Genomic DNA, 18508 nt, shown 5'->3' with positions numbered 1-18508 from the left:
ACATGTCCTCAGATGAGGAGACTTTGAAAAAAGTATCTTGACCTAAGTTAGCATGGTTAGTAAAAATTACCTGTATGAAGGTGAAAGTGAATACAAATGTGAGGGCTGGGAGTGTGGCTTACTGGTAAAGTGCGTGCCTAGCATGCATGAAGACCTGGATTCAATATCTCAGTACCACATACACAGAAAAAGGCCAGAAGTGGTGCTGTAGCTCAAGTGGTAGAGTGCTAGCCTTGAGCAAAAAGAAGGAATAGTGCTAACACCCTGAGTTCAGGCCCCAGGACAGGTTAAAAAATGCAAATGTGAAACTCAATTTCAGCAATTACCTTGTCTTATTGAGGCTAATGGACGATTTTTTATCATATTTTGAGCTGTGAACTTGTAAAACTATATTAGACACAAATTCCATGTAGAGACCTCAATGAGATGCTGCTGGTTCATTGCTTCCAAGGGAATAGTAACCAAGTTCCTTTTTAGAACTCTGTGTGAAAACCTGCCTGGATCAACCAGCAATGTTCTGTGACTATTCTAAACATTTAGTTTGTGAACTGACCCACAGAGGGTAATGCCCTAAGAACTTTGGTGGATATCCCATCATGGCATACTTTTTCCATCCATTTCATCATTGGCATAACTTGACATCCTCTGATGTAATCCATTTGCATCATCCCAAATGGATTTCATGAAAATAAGTTTCTTGACACAGGTGTTGGACCAAATGTATCAAAGTTTACTTCATCCCTAGGGCCTCACTATCTGTGATCTTGGAGGAAGTCATAGCACTTGGGATGAAGAAGAATCTGAAAACATGTTTTCCTTGTGGATGCAAGGCCTCAGGTGCAGAACCCAAAGGAAGGGTTTGATTCTTCCTGGGGATTAACAAGAAGTTTACATGAAAGGTGGGCTGTAGTCCACATCTTTCTCAACAAAACACACCTATGCACATATATGAAGATACATGAATATATACCTGAAACTGTGGGCCTCAATTACAGCCAGGATTTCAACTTGGCAGATGCTTCAGGGATGAGCCTTTTGACTTTCACATTCCTTCTACTCCAGCTTCCCCTCCTCGTCCAGTCCTTAGCTGGCCCTACCTGCTTTTCTATAATGAAGCACCGAGCACACATGGATGGAGATGCCATGATTGCTGGGTTTTTCCCTCTCTACACTTTGGGAATAGATGACAGTAACCATTATGCTTCTGGGCATGAAGAACGCAAGCCGTAAGTAACTCATTAATTCATTTCCATTTACTTTATTGTTCTAAAGAAAGACAATGGCTGAGGAAATTCAAGGTGCACAGATGAGTACTCTCTGTCTTCTCTACCCTGACAACCCATTCTTATTAGACCAGAATCAGCTCAATTACACTACTGTATCTTCTATCTACTGTTGAGGAAATTTTGACCTGCTAGTGAGAAAGAAATCTGATTTTCTTGGACACACACACACACACACACACACACACACACAGTGTGTGTCAGTCTCCCTCACACTTTAGACAGTTACTAGTTCAAATTAAGCACTGTGCCATTATTTCCTGGTACATATGCTCCACATTCCAAGTGTAACCAAGAAGGTCAGCATTATCAAAGATACTGTAGGAGAGAATTTCATCTGCCCAAGATGAGGTCTGCTTTACTATTGCACATGCATATCCTTGGCTATTAGTCTTACTAGCAGTCCAATAGAAGAGGGTCTTACTAATAAATGGCTGTTAAAAAAGAGAACTCCAAGAAAATATAGCCATTTTCATACCTACTTTAATAAAATATCATTGTCTCTACCATGTACACTCCTTATCAAATGTTCATATGACAGGTCTGTAGCCTCAGATGGGATCAGAGATGATAGGGGTAGAAATTACACTCTTCCTAGCTATACAAGATAGATATCCTTATCTTTTTTACACTAGCGTGATTGCTTTTTTTCTATTGTTCTTGTCTTGGGAACTCAGGAAATTGTGTGTGACCTCTTTTGCTACAGGCTGTACTTCTGCACTTTGAACCCCAGTTCCACACCTGGAAATTTTTGGTTGCTATGCTCAAGATAGCTTCAAAACATGACCTCCAATCTCAGCCTCCTAAGAAGCCAAAACTAAAGGCATGAAGCACCAGTGCCTAGCTTGGCTTGTTTTCCTTATTCTCCAATATTTACCCAGACTTAGCTCATTTTCCTTCTCCTCATTTCCAAAAGAACCAAGTTTGAGTACTTTGGTTACTGTGCTAATATAGACACATTAGGTATTATAGTTTCAGCTGACCACTGTCATAGATAAGAAGAGAAGTATCAACTAGGTTAGTAATATGTTATGCATGGTATTGACTGGATGGCAATATTTATTCCTGAAGTCTTTCTTGTAGAGAAGTGGAGCAATACAATTAGACATCAGAATTCATCAGACTCAGTTCTATACCCACGGATGTTTCCAGTTTTTTCCCATTTTCTAAGCAATATTACACTTATTGCAGTTTCACCCTGCATATAACAAACTTTAATTTTACTCATTCACTCTATAACCATTTTTATAATTTCTCCCACATTCTTTATTCTCTCCCATATCTCCAATTCCTTCTATGCATTTTAGCTTCATGAATTAGCTAGGATTGCAGGTATAAATCATCACTACTTGGAATGATTTGCACTCTTGTTTTCTCTTTCCTGCCAAGGATGATGCTCACCACTTGAGCCACACCTCCATTTCAGGCATTTGGTTGGTTAACTGAAGATATGTATATCATAGACTTTGCTGACTTAGTGGACTTTGAATCCCTGGAATGCATACTATTTGATTCTAGTGTATTTTTTTTTGGCCAGTCCTGGGGCTTGGACTCAGGGCCTGAGCACTGTCCCTGGCTTCTTTTTGCTCAAGGCTAGCACTCTGCCACTTGAGCCACAGCGCCACTTCTGGCCATTTTCTGTATATGTGGTGCTGGGGAATTGAACCCAGGGCCTCATGAATACAAGGCAGGCACTCTAGCCACTAGGCCATATCCCCAGCCCCATGGCCAGAGTTTTATTGAGAAGGATTGCACTGATGTTCATCTAAGAAATGTGTCTATATCTGGTTTTGGGATGTGTGTTCCGCTGACTTCAAAGAATGAGTTTGGTAATGATATTACCATTTTGTATTCATTGAATAGTTTAAGGAATATTGGAATAAGTTCTCTTTGAAGGCCTTATGGAACTCAGTAATACATCCATTGAGTCTTGGTCTTTTCTTTAATAGGAGGATGCATACTGCCATTTCCATTTCATTACTTGTTATAGGCCTATTTAGTCACTTCCAAACTCTTTTGTTAGTTGCAGTATATCAGTACTCTCTGGAAATTTTATAACTTCCTTGAGATATTCAAATGTATTATACAAGTTTACAAACCATTCCCGGGCTGGGGATATAGCCTAGTGGCAAGAGTGCCTGCCTCGGATACACGAGGCCCTAGGTTCGATTCCCCAACACCACATATACAGAAAACGGCCAGAAGCGGCGCTGTGGCTCAGGTGGCGGAGTGCTAGCCTTGAGCGGGAAGAAGCCAGGGACAGTGCTCAGGCCCTGAGTCCAAGCCCCAGGACTGGCCAAAAAAATAAATAAATAAATAAAATAAATAAATAAATACAAACCATTCCCTTCTAATGGCCTGAATTCTTGATAGAATCCATATTGGCTTTCCCACTTTTGGCTTTCCCTAATTTTCAGTGTGTTCTCTTCTTTTTTCCTGTTTTATTTTTTCCCTTTATTGTCACAGTGAATTAGGGAGGGGTTACAGTTTCATATGTAAGGCAGTGAGTACATTTCTTGTTCAACTTGTTACCTCCTCCCTCATTTTCCTCCACCTCCCCCCTATTTCTTTCCCTATCCCCCCCCATGAGTTGTACAGTTGGTTTATACCAAATGGTTTTGTGTTGCTTTGGGAATCGTTTGCCTTTATATCGTTTGTCTCTCAATTTTGATACTCTCTTTCCCTTCCCTACTTCTTATAAATGTATATACAGTATCCCGGGTACTAAGATCAGATACACTGATAGCAGGGGTGAAACTACAGGAAGGAAATACAAGAGGGAAAAAAGGGTATGGTTTCACATGGCATGTTGAAAATAATTACAACATTGATATAACACTTGTTTCCATAATGTGTTTGTCCTCTTTTTTTGTGATCAGATTTACTAAGTATCTGTAAATTCTCTTACATTTTCCAAAGGACCAGTTTTCTTCATGATTTCCATGGTATTTTTCTTCTCTATTTTGTTTGCTTCTGCTTGAAATTTTATTCTTTCTGTCTAGTCATATGGGGTTTGTCTTGTTTCTGTTGTTCAAGAAGCTTAATGTTCATCATTAACCTGATTTGAGATTTCTCCAATTTGTTTTTATAGGCACTTAGAGCTATAAGTTTTCTTCTGAGTGCTGCTTCCGTTGTGCCTGAGATGAGCTGTTGCTTTATATGTTCATTTCTGTTAAATTTCATAAATGAATTTCCCTTCTAATCTCTTCAGTAACCCTCTGCTCATTCTGCAATGTTTTTAGAAATTTTAGAAAATTGTCTGTAACAGCTCTGCCTTCTGACCCCCAATTTTATTGGACTGTGATCTGTCGGCATGCCAGGAATAATGTCAACATTTTTGTACTTGCACAGGTGTACTTTGTCCCCTAAAATATGATCTACTTTGCAGAATGTTCTTTGAGCTTCTGAGAAGACTGTATATTCTGATGCTCCTAGGTTAAATATTCACTGGATTTCTGGTATGTCTAGTTGGTCAATGCAGTTGTTTTGGTCTGAAGTTTCTTTGCAGTTTTCCCCTGGATGATCTATCCAGTGTTTACAGTGATGTGTTGATGTCACCAATGATCAATGGGTTTCAAAATCTGCAATATTTTTTGCATATTTAGAATTGTTATACACTCTTGAGCATGAGTTCTATTTATTAGTATAGAATGGCCTTCTTTATTTTCATTAGTTTTAATTTGAAATCTTTCATCTGATATTTAAATTGATACTCCACTCGGTTTTTGGGCGCCAGTTGCACTAGAGATTTTATTCCAGGCTTTCCATTTGAGAATGATCAAGTTTGTGGCAAAATTGGTCTCTTGTAGACAGGTCTTGAATTTTCACCCAATTACTCAATGTGTCATTTATTTGGAGGATTAAATCCATTAATATTGATTGATGAGATGTGTTTGGTAAAATCTTACATGTTATCCACATACTGGATGGTCATTACTCATCTTTGCTAACCATAATAATCTAGCTCTCTACTAAGGGTCTTTCTCTCTGCCACTATCCAGTTCTTATTCATTTACTCTATGTAGGACATTGTAGCTATATTTTGCATTGATGATTTGGTGGCGAAAATTTCAATTTTTCTTATTGTATAGCTTTATATTTGTCTCTGTTACGAAGGAGTGGTTTGCTAGGTATGTTATTTTTTGGTCGTTAGTTGTTTGCCTGTAAGCTGTGGCATACACTTGCTTTCATGGTCTCAAATGAGAAATTTGTAGTTATTCTGATAGCTTTTCCTTCTTAACTAATCAATTATTATACTCTGCGAGCTTCAAAGATCCTTTGATTGGTCTTTATTCATCCTGTGGAAATTACAAGTTGGCTTGATCTGGTTTGATCTGTATGAACTTCTATGGCCTCTTGTACTTGAATGTCTCAATATTTTTAAATGGTCAGGAACTTCTCTGCTAGAATTATGTTAAATGTTTCCTATCTCTTCCATTGTATACTCATTCCTTCCTGAATACCTAGCCTTATACTAGGTCATTTGATTGAGGTATAAAGTTCTTGCAAGCTCATTGTTTCTTGGATTCTTTAGAAAACTGTCCCCTCTATCTATTCTGTCTTCTAGGTTATGCATTCCATTGTTGAGACTTTCTACTTTTCTATTTCTTTCCATTCTGATTGATGATTTTTTGATGTCTTCAATGTCTTTCCTGATGTTTTCTTTTTGGTCTTATATGGATTTCTTTGCTTCTTTGCTTTATCTGTGTCTTCTTTCATATGTTTTTGGAAGGAGTGGACCTCTATCTTGTGATATTCATTTAGCTTCCCTTTGTAGATGCCATGAATTCTGATAATAGTCTTATGCTGTTGATTTACCTTGTGCATGTTTGCTTTCTTTTCATACACATATTATCTCAATGTATTAGAAGCTTTTTGGGACTATCTTCTATGTCCTTCATTTTTCTGCCCTATAGCCTGATTGTTTCCTGCAATAATTAATCTTCCTTTAATTGCCACTTTGTTGTATTTCTTTTTTTGCCAGTCCTTTGGCTTAAACTCGGGGCCTGAGCACTGTCGTTGGCTTCTTTTTGCTCAAGACTAGCACTCTATCACTTGAGCCACAGTGCCACTTCTGGATTTTTCCATATATGTGGTGCTGAAGAACCAAACCCAGGGCTTCATGTATATGAGGAAATCACGCTATGATTAGGCCACATTCCCAATCCCATTTTGTTGTATTTCTATGAATTCTTTTAGTCGCTTATGAACCATTTATATTTCCTTATTTCCTCCTTTGTGTCCTTCTTTGAATAATTTGCATTGATTTTACTATATTACTTTCTTTGGAAATTAATCCACACATAGACATTACAAAAGAGAATGAAAAGTATTTTGATCCTCTTTCTTCCATTATGTTCTTTCCTTTCCAGTATTTCAATCTAAATACATTGGTAATTAGTGCAAGTTCCCATGGAAGTTGTGGAATGTGAATTTCAATGTAAAGTTTCCCACCAATTCTTTCCTCATCCCTCATGCTGGAGGGTCTTCTTTATATGAGTGCCTTAGAGTTAGATAACTGCTTTTGATTTCTTTACATAAATCAAATAAAATTCCCTCATTTGATATTTACACTTTTGTTCTGGTTCATACTGCAAGAAGAGCTGTTCATTGTTTTGCCCATGAGCAAAGGTGAAATAGCATAAACTGGGTGACTTGATCCACCTCAGTAGATGATTGGATCAAGAAAATGTGATACATATACACAATGGAATTCTATGCCTCTATCAGAAAGAATGACATTCCCCTTTTGTAAGGAAATGGAAAGATTTGGATAAAATCATACTAAGTGAAGTGAGCCAGACACAAAGAAACATATTCTATGGACTCCCTTATTGGGAATTAGTACACATCTAGGATAATCCTAGCAGAAGATTACAGTAGCTCAATAGCTATGTCCATATGAACACATAAGATGATGCTAAACGAAATGAACTCAAGTTATGGAAACAAGTGGTCTATCATTGTTATTTTCAACATACCATGTGAAATTATGTCATTATTCTTTTGTCTTTATTTCCCATGGTTTTACCCCTGAAGTCACTGTAACTGACTTTAGTACCCTGGATATTATATATGTTTATTGGAAGTAGGGAAGGGAAGTGGAATACCAAAATCAAGAGACAAAAGATAAAAAGACAAATCAATGAAACAGCAATACTTATAAAATTATATGGTACCAACTGTACAACTCATGGGGGAGGGAAACTGGGAAGAGGGAAGATGGGGGAAAATGAGGAATGAGGTAAAATGTTGGATAAGAATTGTACACAGTGCCTTACATATGAAACTAACTCCTCTGTGTATCACAATAATAAATAAATGAAAATGAAAAAAATAAATGAACTTGGTGATTTGAAACGCAAGAATTTTCACACAGGTGGAGATAGTTACCCAAGGTGAAGGCAACAGAACATTTTGTGTCTCATGAAATCCAACACAGGGTTTAATGGAAAATTTTTGCTGTGTTCTATATATGTGGTAGTGGAAATAAACCCAGCTCACTCTCAGCTTAACTAAATTTAGAAATGTGATTTATTTCAAACTGCTTCCATGTCCTTACATAATCCTAAATAAAAGCACAAGACTCTACTCTCATATTATTCCATCCCAATTGGAAAAATGTTTTAACACATTCATTGGCAGAGAAGCAAACATTCAATACATCAAAGTCACAAGTTTGAAACACTCCACCTGAATTTCTATGTTCATTATGCAGGTTTAGCTTCAAGAATTACAAGTTAATTTTGGCCTTTGCTTTTGCTATTGAAGAGATCAACAAAAACCCTGATCTTTTACATAATTTGACTCTGGGATTTGATATCTATGATATTCAATATGGAATATGGACAGCATTTAAAAATCCCTTCATTTGCTTGTTTGGGAAACAAAAGATTCCAAACTATAATTGTATGAGACAGAGGAAGTCTATAGCAGTACTTACAGGAACTTCAAGAGAAATATCCTCCCAGATTGGGACACTGTTAGACCTGTACAAGTTTCCCCAGGTAAGAGTGGAGGAGTGGGGGATATTAAAAATGTCTAATTTCATGCCTCTTGAGACATTAGAAGAGAATATTTTAAAAGACTAGATTTGTGAACCTATCCAATTTTGTCATATAAAAGAGTAAGTATTCAAACATAAAGGAATATGTATAGTCTCATTGGTTTGTAAAAGGGAATGGAAAAGTTAGAGCAGACATAAATTTTTTGATGTTTTACAAATTATCGTTCATTTACTTTTAAAAATCAGGAAATGGATAATGACTCTAAAGTACCAACATATGTTAAATTGGATGCTTGTGGCTCACATCTGTAATCCTAGCAACCCAGGAAACATCTCTAACCAAGAAAATGTAGGAAGTAATGTGTCATTCAAGTGGTAGAGTGCTAGCTTTGAAGGAGAAAGCCAAGAAGTGCATGAGGCCCTGATATCCCCTGGCCCCTGGTACACACACACACACACACACACACACACACACACACTCATGTGTAAGATATATTGAATGAAATACATCAGACTCAAAAAGGAAAAAGATATATGTTCTCTCATATGTGATATTAGGTCTAAAATAGAAACTTGAAGTATTAAAAAGATATGAACATACACATACCCACGTACATATATGCATGATCAAGTTGACTAAATTAGCGTACATGTTGGGGTAGAATTTCATGGTGTAACCTCTCTGAAAAATACACAGTATAAAAAATGAACATTAGAAAATGAAGCATACCTTCTCAAGGGTGAGGAGGAAATGAGAGTTATGGGAATCTGGAAAGTGGTACAGGACTAGGGAGTACATGGGTGGGCAAATACCACATAATATTCAATGTATACATGTAAAAATAGAACTATGAAATTCTAAGAATATGTGGAGTGGATATAGTTGACAGGAGTTGATAAAAACAGTTTAAGAGATCAAGAGGAATTCAAGAAACAAATTGATCTATTGTACAATAATTTAAAAATTAAAGAAAATTCTTAAAGTAAAAGGAAAAACTATCGTCCACCTACTTCACATAGTCAAATAACATACATCACGACTGGGATTGTGATAGCTGGGAACCTTCTCATTCACGCACGGTCCTATTTTCATTCTATTTAGCTTACTTCTGGACCTTTTGATCATGCCATTAGCAACAATAACAAGTTTCCTGGTCTCTATCAGATGGCCCCAAAGGACACATCAATAGTCAGTGCCATGGTCTTATTACTGCTTCACTTCAGCTGGAATTGGGTGGGAATGATAACCTTACAAGATGAGAATGGTTTGTGGATTCTTCCTGCATTGAAAGAAGCGATGGCCAAGAATAGAGTTTGTATAGCTATTGAGCTAGCATTCTCAAACTATGCCATCTCAAATATTCTCAAAATTATGGGACAATATAACCAGATTAATAAATCTTCAACAAATGTTTTCATCATATATGCTGATAATGAATTCCTACTATATTTCATGGTGTGTGTTGAGAAATTTTTAATAAAAGGCAAAGTTTTTATCATGAATTCACAGTGGAATTTAACCATGGGAAAATATTTCATTCTAAGTTCAATCCATGTACCTCTCATTTTATCACACCATCACACAGAGATTTCTGGATTCACAAATTTTGTCAAGGAAGTTAACCCTTCCAAATACCCAGAAGACTTTTTCCTTGCTAGGCTGTGGTTAATCTATTTTAATTGCTCAGATCCTGAATCTGACTGTGTAACGTGGGAGAACTGTCTTCATGATGCTTCCTTGGATTGGTTGCCTGGGCACAATTTTGACATGACTATGTCTGCAGACAGTTATGATATATACAATGCTGTGTATGCTGTGGCCCAGGCTCTCCATGAGATGCTTCTTCATCAAACAGAAATACAAGCCATGGGAAATAGAAAAGGGGCACTACCTTCCCCTGCACAGGTAAGGCCTTCTGTGTTGAATGGCACACGCCAAGAAGAAAGTCACTCTGTAGAGATGTCTCTTACTGTATGTATGGTATTAAATATTTCAGGTATTTTTCCAAAACCCACAAAACCATACTTCTTCAAATGTCCTTAAGATTCTCTACACATGTATTCATGTAATCTTCAGGAAAACCATGCCAGGAACAAGGACAAGATGTATTCCATGTTTCTAAGGATCCTTTTAGTTACAAATAATCTCAGCATGCTACTAGCTAATGTTCTGAAAGCTGTAAAAATCACCATTTCCTTCTGCATTACTTAAGTAATTGCAAATAATGAACTCATTCATGGGCATATGTTTTCATAAGTGATCAAATTTTGTTTTACTTTACATATTAAACTTTTACCAAGCTTGAACTATAGACATTTGCAAAATTAGTGGGTGTGGAAAACTGCAGCTAGTCTAATGACAATTTTCTTACTCATGACTATTTAAATGGAATTGGTTCCTCTTGAAAAGAGGCATTCTATTTCTTTGCTGAGTGATCAGAATCCTAAAAGATTAATTTTATTCCCCTCTAAATTTTCTTCTGGGATACTTCATTATGTGTCTCTTCTGTTCTTGAATTCTGAATCTGAAATTTAAGGCAATCAGAAACATTCTTAGTTCAGGTTTTCCTTCTTAACTCTGGGATGTACTTTACCACAATCCAATGTATTTCTTTTAGCTGCATCCTTTTCTGAAGAACATCCAATTTCACAATCCTGCTGGAGATCAAGTGATTTTACATGACAAAAGGAATCTGGAGGCAGAGTATGACATTGTGAACATTTGGAACTTTCCAGAAGGTCTTGAACTTGAAATAAAAGTAGGAAAGTTTTCTCCATATACTCCAAATGGCCATCAACTTTCTTTATCTGAAAATATGGTAGAATGGGCCATAGAAAGTACAGAGGTGGGTTGGACCTATAAGTAAGCAAAATCCACCATTAAAATTTATACCTGGCTTGGTGCCAACAACTACTCCTGTAATATAGCTATTTAGTTATCTGATATCTGAATATCATGTTTTCAAATCAATCCTAGAAGGAAAGCCTGTAAGACTAATCTTCAATTAACCATCAATAATGCTGGAAGTAGAGCTGTGCATAAAGCATTACCTTAGTAACCTTAAGCAATAAACCTCAGATATATAGCCACAGCTCCCACTTTAAGACTTAGTTCTGGGCATACACACCAAAAAAATTTACACACTATGTGCTTATTAACAACCAAGTGTTGTACATTTGAATATTTCCAAATTAAGAATTGTATTGACTGACTGTTGGATAGGAAAGTGACAGAATAATATAATTGGGCTGGGTACTGGTGGCTCATGTTTCTAATCCTATATTCTCAGGAGGCTGAAAGCCTCTCATCCAAGATTACAGGTCAGTTTAGAGCTAAACTGGGTAGAAAAATCTGTGGGATTACTATCTCAATTAACTACAAAGAAACTCAAATGGAGATTTGGCTCAAGTGGTAGAATGCTAATCTTGGGGGGGGGGGGGCCTCAAAGGCAGAGCCCAGACTGAGGTCAAGCCCCAGGATGAGCTCAAAAAAAAAGTTAACAGGTTATTTCTAAATATTTATTGAAAATGCTATCTTAAGGGGCTGGGGATATAGCCTAATGGCAAGAGTGCCTGCCTCGGATACACGAGGCCCTAGGTTCGAGTCCCCAGCACCACATATACAGAAAACGGCCAGAAGCGGCGCTGTGCCTCAAGTGGCAGAGTGCTAGCCTTGAGCGGGAAGAAGCCAGGGACAGTGCTCAGGCCCTGAGTCCAAGGCCCAGGACTGGCCAAAAAAATAAAAAGAAAATGCTATCTTAAAATATAAACTGCATTTTCTTACCAGGTTTCTATTCTCTGACAAAGTATTGGAGCAAACAATTCTTGCATTTTAAAGGTTTGTTTTGCCCCATATTGTTAAAGTTCCATTCAATGATTATTTCCTTGCTATTTATGCATCGTTGGTGAGAAGAATAGTTAAAGGAGCCTGAACAAAGACAACATTTCTCACGACATGGCCACTGGATAAATAAGAAGAGGATATGATGGGCCTGGGGTTCAATAACCATAAAATGGGGAAGCCTGTGGATTATCTTGCAGCATACTTTTAAAGCTTCAAAGAGGATTCTTCATCCTTACTCCTCATTAGTACAAATGAGCTGGAAATAACAAATAATGACATGAGTTCAAGTAAACACCATAGATCCAGCCACTAGGACTTACTTTCTCACCACTGATCTTCAATTTTTAAAGGTCTCACAAATCTCAATACTTCAACAGGCTACATAGAAATCAAGGTTATAGAATATAAACCTTTTGTGGTATGATGTGGAATCCATAACAGCATTCAATTCACTGACCACATGTATGTGCATAAAATACTATGCTTAATAATCATTTTCATTAACATGATAAAATGGTTGAAGTGTCAGAGAAAAGTCTGAACAGATATTGGCATGTATCTGATTTTCCTCAGCCTCCTCACTCTGTGTGCAGTGACAGTTGTAGTCCTGGATTCAGGAAATCTCCTCAGGAGGGAAAGGCTGCCTGTTGCTTTGATTGCACCCCTTGCTCAGAAAATGAGATGGCTAATGGGACAGGTAAGTTCTTGACTTGAAGAAATTCATACTCTCTCCTAGTGTCCCCAAATCCATGCAGTGCAAAACACTGTATTAGGATTTCAGCATTATGGTTTTTCTGCTTCACTTAGCACTTTCATTGTAAACAAATATTACTGATACTGTTCCTTGAAAAAGAATATTATGGGTTCTGAATTACATGTAGGATTTTTTCCACTCTGTTGTATTTAAGCAACCACTAATGTAAGTTTAACATCTATCATATTAAGAGAAAAGCCTTTTTGAAAATAAGGTCTCCAAACCCATCCTCGTGGCTTACACTTGTCATCCTAGCTAATCAGGAGGCTGAGACCTGAAGATCATGGTTCAATGACAGCCGGGTCAGGAAAGTCATGAGATTCTTATCTCCAATTAACCAACAGAAAACTAGAAGTAGTGCTGTTCTTCAAACTAGTAGAGCACTACCCTTGAGCTGAAGAGTTCAGGTACAGTGGCCAGGCCTAGAGTTCAAGCCCCACATCCAACAACAACCAAAAAAAAAAGATGAGGTCTCCATTTTCTTCAAAAATAATTTAGCAAAAAAATAGAAATTGTGCACATCTTTATTCCTACTGACAAGAAAAATTCTTGCATCACAAAAAGTACTACAGGTTGAGTGTTGTGTAAAAAGCACAAGGATTATGTGCAACATGCCTTTAGAGCTTGAAAATACTTTTTAATTTTCTGTTGACCAACCCTTTACAGGTAAATAGGCAAGACAAACATAACCATTGCAAGGAAGGGATACATGGCTTCTACTTGGGCTGTAGAAAGACACACAGGGAAATGTCAGCTTTGGATTTGGGGTCTGACTAGAGCACATAAGGCTGAGAATAACTGGCAGCATGAAGAGGTGCAAAATTTACAGTTAGGTTATTATACATAGCAATTAAATAATATGTGTGACTCACTATGGGTAAAAAAGAGAATGTGGAATGTGTGTGAGAATATGATGAAGACATAAAATAATACTGAAAATGTCTTGTCATATTTACTTTTCTGCTACTAAGTACTGACATATTAGAATTCTCACCATTTATGGATTTCCTAATATCCTTTTGAGTAATGTAAAGGGAATAATAGTTATTTGACATCCTCACCAGACATGGAGCAGTGTGTAAAGTGCCGAGATCATCAGTATGCCAACACACTGAGAAACCAGTGCCTACAAAGAGATGCAACTTTCCTGGCTTATGGGGAGCCTCTGGGGATGGCCTTGGCCTGCATGGCTCTTGGTTTATCTACACTCACAGCAGCTGTTCTTGGGATCTTTGTGAAACATCACAACACTCCTGTTGTCAAGGCTAATAATCAAGGTCTCAGCTACATCCTGCTCATCTCCCTCATCTTCTGTTTTCTCTGTCCCTTGCTGTTTATTGGCCATCCCAACATAGTCACCTGCATTCTACAGCAAACCATATTTGGAGTTGCATTCACTGTGTCTGTTTCTGCTGTGTTGGCCAAAACAGTAACTGTGGTTCTGGCCTTCAAGGTCACTTTTCCAGGGAGAAGGATGAGGTCGTTGCTGGTGGCGGGGGCTCCTAACTTCATCATTCCCATCTGTACTCTGATTCAGGTGACTCTCTGTGTACTCTGACTAGGGACTTCTCCTCCCTTTATTGATACAGATGTACACTCAGAACATGGTCACATCATCATCCTGTGTAACAAGGGCTCCCTCACTGCCTTCTACTGTGTCTTAGGAAACCTAGTTTTCCTGGCCCTGGCCAGCTTCACTGTGGCTTTCCTGGCCAGGAACTTGCCCGACACCTTCAATGAAGCCAAGTTCCTCACCTTCAGCATGTTGGTGTTCTGCAGTGTGTGGCTCACCTTCCTGCCTGTCTACCACAGTGCCAAGGGAAAAGCCATGGTGGCTGTGGAGGTCTTCTCCATCTTGGCTTCCAGTGCAGGGCTCCTGGCCTGCATCTTTGCCCCCAAGTGCTACATCATCTTGTTAAGGCCAGATAGAAATGTTCTGTATGGATTTAGGGAAAAAACACATATTGGGAGAAATAAGCCCTCTTAAGATTAAACTTACATATATGATTAATTATAAAGAAGGTTAAGACTAAATCTTCATTTCCTTTTTCCATCAGATATTAGTTTATATTGTTGGAATTAATTCAATGAATAAGTGACTCTTACTCATTTCTCTAGTCATAGTACAATCATAACTTGTAGTCACAGTGAGGTAAATTTGACTTTAATTCTATATATTTTTGTTTGGATTTACTGTATACTTTTTCAATCATCTTCACTAGTATATGTTCACTATTACTGGTTTTGCAATTGTGCTTTGCTAATCATTTGCCTAAAATTTCTTTTTTGTTTCCAGTCCTGCTTCTTCAACTTAAAACCTGGGCATTGTTGGTAACAAGTAAATGCTACATTTCTAATATTTCATTGTATGAGAACTGCAGTACTGATTATTAAACAAACTAAATTACTTGGTCCAACAATATGTTTAAATAAACATATTATGTGACTTGCTTAGTTTGTGCTCAGTGTCCATTGCAGCTGCTGGGCCCTTTCTACTGTACTCCTCCACCCCCATTTGGCACTCATTCTGTTCCTCTTCCCAGCTTCTTTCAGATTTTCACATGCATACACCTTATGTGAGGGAAAGGGTATAGTGTCCTTTAAATTCTCTAAGACTGGGGCTGTGAATATGGCCTAGTGGTAGAGTACTTGCCTCGTGTGCTTAACGCCCTGGATTCAATTCCACAGCATCACATATATAGAAAAAAACAGAAGTGATGCTGTGGCTTAAGTGGTAGAGTGCTAGCCTTAATCAAAATGATGCCAGGGACAGTGCACAGGCCCTGAGCTCAAGCCCCAAGACTGGCAAAAAACAAAACAACCAAATTCTCTAAGACTAATTATGAATAAGTCCTTTGATTCCTTATCTTTGGAGTTTTTTACAGCCTGGGTATTATTTTATCTACATATTAGTGTTTGTGTTTTACTTTTTGGTGCCTTTCTTCTAAGACTAAGCAAAAGAAAATAAATATATATGTATATCTCACCCCATCTGGAAGGAATTTTATGGTTAATAATCATAGAGATCATAGCATTGTAGACCAGAGTGACAATGTAAATCAAGGGGAAGATTTTTTTAAAAATGAAGAAAGCAATGGGGGTATGTTGGGGAATTGGGGGGGAAGAGAGAGAAAAATGAGGAAAGTGTAACAAGTATGACAAGAAATGTTTATGTATCCACTACCTTAAGTATGTAACTGTTGCCACTCTGTACATCATCTTGACAATAAAAAAGTGCAGAGAAAGTTGGAAAAAAGAAACATATAACTATTTAAGACATATTGTCAAATAATGACATGTCTTTCTGGTCTCTCCTATGGTTCTTTGCGTGTTACTTCTGACATTTGTATTCCTTTTATTAAAAATTTATTTTTATTATCTTTAAGTATCTCTTGAAAGGTTTTCAGTTCAACATATCAATTTACAAGTACAATGACATTTGATTTCTACTCCATGAATGATTATATGCTAACAATGGGCTTCTATTGCTTTAGTTTAAATTGCAATGGTTGGAAAAAGCCACATTGTGCTTATGTTCCTTTCAATTTACATACTACTTAGCAAATATTTCTAAATTGGTAGTTAAAATATTTCCATTTATACTAAAGTTCATATTTTATCTTTCTTCTTGAAACAAAGAGAAGGAAAGGGAAAGGAAGGAAGAGGAAGGGAGAAAGAAGAGGAGGATGAGGAAGAGGAGGAGGAGGAAGAGGAGGAGAGGAAGAGGAGGAGGAGGAGGAGGAAGAGGAGGAGGAGGAGGAGGAGGTCGTCACTCAGTCAAGTAATCAGTCCCTTGGCTCTCTTTCACAGAACAAAGCAAAAACAATCATCAAACACTCTCCCAGAAACACTTAAGGTGATGTTCTGCAATGTTATTCTTCTTCCAACACTTTTTGCACCAAACCTCTAGTGTTTCTTGAACCCCAAATCATCATCCAACCCCAACTGGATGTTCTTCAATGAATCTCTAACACAAGCTAGTCCTAGAATTGTCCATACATGTTCAGATCTCAGTCCTACCACATGCCACACTGCCTCCATCACAGAAGCTGGCCAGCCCAGCTGCCTGTCCTGGCCATGACCTGGCCAGCTCCAATGGGCTGGCATAAGCCTGGACAGCCCCGCTTCATGGGCTGGCCATTGCCCGGTCAGCTCTATGTCTAGTCACCAGTTACCTTCTTGAAGTGATAGAGGGCTGGCAGGTGAGTCACCTCATGAACCTCAATACTCCCCATGTTAGAATGTGATTGTGAAAAATAACATGTTCCTATTGTTCAAAACATACTAGAGCTTCCACATAGACCAGTCCTTAAATCATGCTACACTTCCACATCAATTATCAAATATAAAATCCTTGTCTAGCAGGCAGAACCTCAAGGTGTCTTTCAGACTGACCCTTCTCAGACTCTCAGTTGCAACAAATTACACTGTCTGAAACAACTACCTAAAGAAAACACAAGTGAAATGCTTTTCCTAACTATTGCATTCTATCTGAGTAAGCAGATGATTCAAAACTCTTGACTCCAACCTTTCTGTTTAAAAGTGTCCTGAAGCCAGCCACGATCCAAAAAGTTTCATGAAAATCCCTGCCTCTGTCCCCTTTTATAATCCCTATGCTTTGCAAATTTCAGGTTTTTTAATATGAACTGAAGGTTGAAATAATCAATGGTAAAACTGGAAGTGGGGACAAACTGTTAAGTTGACTTTCACAAGACTCAAAAGTTACGGGGTGTTTTTTTTTTTTTTTTTTTTTTTTTTTTTTTTTTTTTTTTTTTTTTTGGCCAGTCCTGGGCCTTGGACTCAGGGCCTGAGCACTGTCCCTGGCTTCTTCCCGCTCAAGGCTAGCACTCTGCCACTTGAGCCACAGCGCCGCTTCTGGCCGTTTTCTGTATATGTGGTGCTGGGGAATCGAACCTAGGGCCTCGTGTATCCGAGGCAGGCACTCTTGCCACTAGGCTATATCCCCAGCCCGGGGTGTTTTTTTTTTAAAGTTTGCTTTTAACTTCTTAATAACTGGTCTCTACCTAAAACCCAAAGCAGCAAACCTCTCCTTTGCTGTGACTCTAATCATAGCATGATAAGGAACAAACGTTTTCTGGATTAAAGAAAGGCTGATTTTGCCAACTTCCATTACACAAGAATAATTATTTTGTTTTTTAAAATCCTATTTCTAGAGTCAGTGGAACCAGAAAGGTGACGGCCTCCCTTTCCACTCCAAACTTACCTCCGTGTGTTCATGGATCCCCATTTGTGGTGGGTTCCTCAATGTGGGGGAAATGTGGGTTTCAGGGTCTCAATTACAAAGACCGGAGAGGACACATTGAAAGACTAAGAAAAACCTGCATGCCACGAGGGAGGGCAGGGGCACCATGTCTTCCAGTTCCATCTAGGCTCCATGTCCACATTCAGGCCCCGTCTTCCCAGTGAGCAATTGACTATGACAGCTGCTGCCTCTCTGAGAAGATGCTGCTCAGTGGGTGATGAGGGGCAAGGTGGTGGTAGAGGCCTGCCGGCAGCAAGGAAGCCACTTTAAAGACTCCAGACAAGGCGCAGGGCTCCCAGCCGCCTTCCCAGCCCCATCCTGCAGGCCGGGGACCCAGGACCACGCAGGGCAACTGAAG

The 18508-nt window shown here is 38.4% G+C and overlaps 1 pseudogene; it reads left to right on the top strand.

The window, feature by feature from the left end:
• Positions 1–1128: 1128 nt before the first annotated feature.
• Positions 1129–14874, top strand: LOC125342374 (annotated as a pseudogene).
• Positions 14875–18508: the final 3634 nt, after the last annotated feature.

This window comes from Perognathus longimembris, chromosome 26 (assembly GCF_023159225.1).
Source record: "Perognathus longimembris pacificus isolate PPM17 chromosome 26, ASM2315922v1, whole genome shotgun sequence".
Lineage (NCBI taxonomy): Eukaryota > Metazoa > Chordata > Mammalia > Rodentia > Heteromyidae > Perognathus > Perognathus longimembris.
This window is presented reverse-complemented; position numbering and strand designations above follow the sequence as displayed.